The following is a 6068-nucleotide window of genomic DNA, read 5'->3' on the forward strand; positions in this document are numbered from 1 at the left end:
GACATCTTCAGAACATTTCACCCCAAAGCCACAGAATATACATTCTTCTCAAGTGCACATGGGTCATTTTCAAAGATAGACCATATGCTGGGTCACAGGCAAAGTCTCTTCAAATTCAAGAAGATAGAAATTATATCAAGCATCTTCTCAGATCACAGTGGCATAAAACTGGAAATCAACTACAATAAATACAATCCAAAGAAATCAAACACATGGAGACTAAACAGCATGCTATTAAACAAGGACTGGGTCACCAGAGAGATCAAGGAAGAAATAAAAAACATCATGGCAACAAATGACAATGAAAACACAACAATCCAAAATCTATGGGACACAGTGAAAGCAGTCTTGAGAGGGAAGTTCATAGCTCTACAAGCCTATTGCAAAAAACAAGAAACAATGGTAATAAATTACCTAACCCTACAACTCAAAGAGCTAGAAAAAGAGCAGCAAGAAAAGCCCAGTGTAACCAGAAGGAAGGAAATAACAAAGATCAGAGCGGAGATAAATGACATAGAGACCAAAGAAACAATACATAAGATCAACAAAACCAAGAGCTGGTTCTTTGAAAGGATAAACAAGATTGATGGACCTCTAGCCAGGCTCACCAAGAAGCAAAGAGAAAGGACCCAAATAAACAAAATTAGAAATGAAAGAGGTGAAATAACAACAGACCCCGCTGAGATACAAAGGATTGTTAAAAAATACTACGAACAACTCTATTCCAACAAACTGGACAACCTGGAGGAAATGGACATATTCCTAGAAAAATATAACCTTCCAAAAATCAATCAAGAAGAATCTAAACAGCTCAATAGGCCAATAACTATGGACGAAATTGAAGCAGTCATCAAAAAGCTTCCGGCAAACAAAAGCCCGGGGCCTGATGGCTTCACAGGAGAGTTTTACCAAACATTCAAGGAAGAACTAAAACCTATCCTCCTCAGACTATTCCAAAAAATTCAAGTGGAAGGAACACTTCCAAGCTCCTTCTATGAAGCCAGCATCACCCTAATACCAAAACCAGATAAAGACAACACAATGAAAGAGAATTACAGACCAATATCCCTCATGAACATAGATGCCAAAATTCTGGCAAATCGGCTCCAGCAGTACATCAGAAAGATCATACACCATGACCAAGTAGGATTTATCCCAGGAATGCAAGGATGGTACAATATCCGCAAATCAATAAACGTGATATATCACATAAACAAATTGAAAGATAAAAATCACATAGTCATATCAATTGATGCAGAAAAAGCATTTGACAAAATCCAACACCCTTTCTTGATAAAAACTCTCAACAAGGTGGGAATAGATGGCTCATACCTCAACATAATAAAAGCTATATAGGATAAACCCACAGCAAACATCATACTCAATGGACAAAAACTAAAAACATTTCCCCTAAGAACAGGAACAAGACAGGGATGCCCACTCTCACCACTCCTGTTTGACATAGTACTGGAAGTATTAGCCATTGCAATTAGACAAGAAGAAGAAATAAAAGGTATCCAAATTGGAAAAGAACAAGTAAAGCTGTCTTTATTTGCAGACGACATGATATTGTACATAAAAAATCCAAAAGACTCTGTCAAAAAAACTAATAGACTTAATAAATGAATTCGGCAATGTAGCAGGATACAAAATTAACGCCAAGAAATCTATGGCCTTTCTATACACCAATAGTGAACTTACAGACAGAGAGACTAAAAAGGCAATCCCATTTACCATCGCACCAAAAAAATTAAGATACCTAGGAATAAACTTAACTAAGGAGGTAAAAGACCTATACACGGAAAACTACAGGACACTGAAAAAAGAGATAGAGGAAGACGTAAACAGATGGAAGAACATACCATGTTCATGGATTGGTAGAATCAACATTATTAAAATGTCCATACTACCCAAAGCAATCTATAGATTCAATGCACTCCCCATTAAAATAGCAACGGCATATTTCACAGACCTTGAAAGAACTCTCCAAAAATTCATCTGGAATAAAAAAAGACCCCGAATAGCCACAGCAATCCTGAGAAAGAAGAATAAAGTAGGAGGGATCTCAATACCAGATTTCAAGCTGTATTACAAAGCCACTGTTCTCAAAACAGCCTGGTACTGGCACAAGAACAGACATATAGATCAATGGAACAGAATAGAGAATCCAGATATTGACCCAAACCACTATGCTCACTTAATATTTGACAAAGGAGGCATGAACATACAATGGAATAAAGACAGTCTCTTCAATAAATGGTGTTGGGAAAATTGGTCAGATACATGCAAAAAAATGAAGCTTGATCACCTACTTACGCCATACACAAAAATAAACTCAAAATGGATACAGGACTTAAACATAAGACGGGAAACCATAAAAATACTAGAGCAATCCACAGGCAGCAATATATCAGACATATGCCAAAAGAAATTCTTCACTGACACTGCCCCTAGGGCAATGGAAGCTAAAGAGAAAATTAACAAATGGGACTACATAAAAATAAAAAGCTTTTCACAGCAAAAGAAACCATCAACAAAACAACAAGAAGGCCCACTGCATGGGAGAACATATTTGCAAATGGCATCACTGATAAAGGTTTAATCTCCAACATCTACAGGCAGCTTATACAACTTAATAAAAGGAAGATAAATGATCCAATAAAAAAATGGGCAACAGACCTAAATAGAATCTTTTCAAAAGAAGACAGAAGGAAGGCCAAGAGACACATGAAAACATGCTCAACGTCACTAATTATCCGAGAGATGCAAATCAAAACAACAATGCGGTACCATCTCACACCTGTCAGAATGGCTATCATCAACAAATCAACAAACGACAAGTGTTGGCGAGGATGCGGAGAAAAAGGAACCCTCGTGCACTGCTGGTGGGAATGCAGACTGGTGCAGCCACTGTGGAGAACAGTATGGAGTTTCCTCAAACAACTGAAAATGAAATTCTCATTTGACCCAGTAATCCCACTCCTTGGAATATATCCGAAGAAACTAGAAACGCGAATCAGAAAGGATATATGCACCCCTATGTTCATAGCAGCACAATTCACCATAGCTAAGATTTGGAAACAGCCTAGGTGCCCGTCAGCAGATGACTGGATCAGAAAACTGTGGTACATCTACACAATGGAATACTATGCTGCCATAAAAAAGAAGGAATTCTCATCATTTGCAGCAACCTGGGTGGAATTGGAGAACATTATGTTAAGTGAAATAAGTCAGTCAATGAAAGAAAAATACCACATGATCTCACTAATTTATGGATAATACAGAACATTATAAACTTGAACAAAAAGATAGATACAGAGACAGTAAAGCATCAAACAGACTGTCAAATTACAAGGGGAAGGTTAGGGAGAGGTGGGGGAGATAAGAGATCAATCAAAGGACTTGTATGCATGCATATAAGCATAACCAATGGATGCAAAACTCTGGGGGGTGGGGGCATATATGGGAGTGGGGTGGGGGGGGGGCAATGGTAAGATATGTACACATATAATACCTTAATAAAAAAATTGAAAAAAAAAAGAAACATGCAAGGTGAAAGAGAATCATTGATCAGCTGCCTCACAGAGAACCCCTACTGGCGATGGAGCTCGCAACCTGGGCATGTGACAGAATTGAACCGGTGACCTCTGAGTTCATGGGTGGACAGTTACCCCTGAGAAAAACCAGCCAGGGCCTCTGTATATTTCTAAAACCAAATCCATACGTTCTTGCCTTACAATGTTTGACATTTTAAAATATACTTTCAAGTCAAGAGAGCAATTTTCTATTGGGCGGAGTCAGCCTGACAAAACGGAATAACCTGGGGGTAGGGAGGTGTGCAACCCTGCCCTGTGTCTCCCATGATCCACCGCGGCTCCCCCCAGGCGGTGCCCACTGAGATTTAAACCCAGGCCCGCCTCTCTGGGCTCATATTCTCTCAGAGGACAGCAGTGTGTGGATCTATTCCTCTGAGCTTGGGCTGCAAATGAATTTCCAGGAGAGAGGACAGAGCACTTGGGAAGTGAATCTGTCTGCTTGTCTGTCTGCTTTGTTGACTTCCGCATTTTTTGGAGGACACATTCCCAAAACACACACGCAGGCATGCATGCATGCACATCACTCCTTTAATTACTGTAGTCAGAAGAGGGGGCAGAGAGTCCCAGGAGAGGCACATTTCTCAACCAGGAGGACACCTGAGGGAACTGGGTCTTGTCTGGCTCTTCCCCAGAATGGTCCCCAGGCCCTGGTTAGATTTCAGCAATGTTTGGAAGTTGCCAGTGTGAAGACCTTGCACAATTGTATGAGATTGACTCCTAGGTAATTGCTCTTCCTGACCCTTCCTTGTCAAATTGAATCCCGTTCACCTCCACTTCCCTCCTGGATATGGCTGCTGCTGATGTTGTCAATAAACAGAGAGTATCTGCTCTGGCAGGCCCTGTGCTGGTCGCCGAGTGCATAGCTGCCAACAAGGCAAACAGTTTAGTCTAGGGCAGGGGACAGATTAAAGGGATAAGTATTGAACTCTTTTTTAAGGTGCATGATAGGGAGCCAAAGGGAGTTGGTAACAAAGAGACTTGACATAATCTCAGGAGTGAGGGAGTGAGTGCCCTGAGGAAGTGATTTTTGGACTGACACCTGGCAGATGAAGCCGTGATCAATAGTTTACGGAATAAATGATGTGTGTGTGTGTGTGTGTGTGTGTGTGTGTGTGTGTTCTAAAGGTCCTTTTGAGAAGGGAAAAGGGAGCCTTTAGTGGTAGTTGTGGGGCATCTCTGATGATGTCAAGTAATTTAAATGATGTAGTAAGTACCAAATTACCTCATACAATTCAGGACCCACACTTGTTTGTCTGAAGTTCCTGCTCCAGGCTGCTTTGAGCACACTGAATGTAAGCAGGCATGAGCCTTTGTGCATGCCTGATTTATGGAATATATAATGTGCATCAGTTGGTAATTCCTGATACAAAGTGTTTCAAATTCCTCGTCACATGCCACCCAAATCCAGATCCAATTACAAACCACAGCTGCACTTTGCTGGCTTCTTCCCTCGCCCCTGTGGCATGTGGTGAATTGCTTTACTCCAAAACCGTGCCTCTCTTGCCCCTCTAGACTCCTAAGCCTGAGTGCACTACCTCACCCTGCTCCCACCCCAGGGTGGAAGGGGACTTGGGCAAGTAATGAAGAGTTCTCCTTCTTATTTCCAGGATTGAGTCTGAAGGATTTTTGTATTTAGAGAATGATTTTTCAACATTGTTAATGAATTCTTCATACTGCATAAGTGAAAAGTATAAGATTTTCATGTTCACATGTACTTTTGGTCATTTGGACCAAATCTGATTTGAATCTTCATATGTTCCTGAATTTATGTACCTATACTTCATTTTCCAGGAGAGAAATTAGGCTTCAGAGGAAGAATCTGTGTGATCACAGGTCGGGGGTTGTAGGTGTGGGCAGGTCAAAGGGCTTAGAAACTTGGTTCCTACCACATCATGGCCCAACAATTAGTCTGATGCAAGGAACATGCTGGAAAATAGCAAGTTGAACAAGAACTATCAGCCAGGTCCTGCGGCTGTGCTGGATCTAAAAACAATCCAACCTCAAGGGGAGAACTTGCTTCCACAGGCTTTCCAGGCCTGAGTGGACACGTTTTTCACTGGACGGTGACCAGGCCTGGGGTGGATAAACCTAGGGCCCACCAGTAATGTGTGTGTTCTTGACTGCATGCAGGAAAGACTTCACAACTCAAGGTGATTGTGAGACTGTTAATTAAAGTTGTGGATAGTGAAACAAAGGAAGGGCTTAGGATAGATGAAGCAAAAGAGAGCCAAGGTGGGGCTGCTTGGGGTCACTAGAAACGTTATCAGGAAGAAGGAGGCCTAGGTAGGGCTGATTGTGTTCACTAGAAATGTTACCAGGAAGCAGTAGACCTAGGCGGGACTGTTATGGTTCACTAGAAATGTTATCAGGAAGAAATGGATCTAGGTGCGACTGATTGGGTTCACTGGAAACATTATCAGGAAGATGTGGGCCAAGGACGGGTTGCTGTTAGCTCACTGTAAAGTCAGAGAA

Source organism: Cnephaeus nilssonii, assembly GCF_951640355.1.
Source record: "Cnephaeus nilssonii genome assembly, chromosome: 20".
Lineage (NCBI taxonomy): Eukaryota > Metazoa > Chordata > Mammalia > Chiroptera > Vespertilionidae > Cnephaeus > Cnephaeus nilssonii.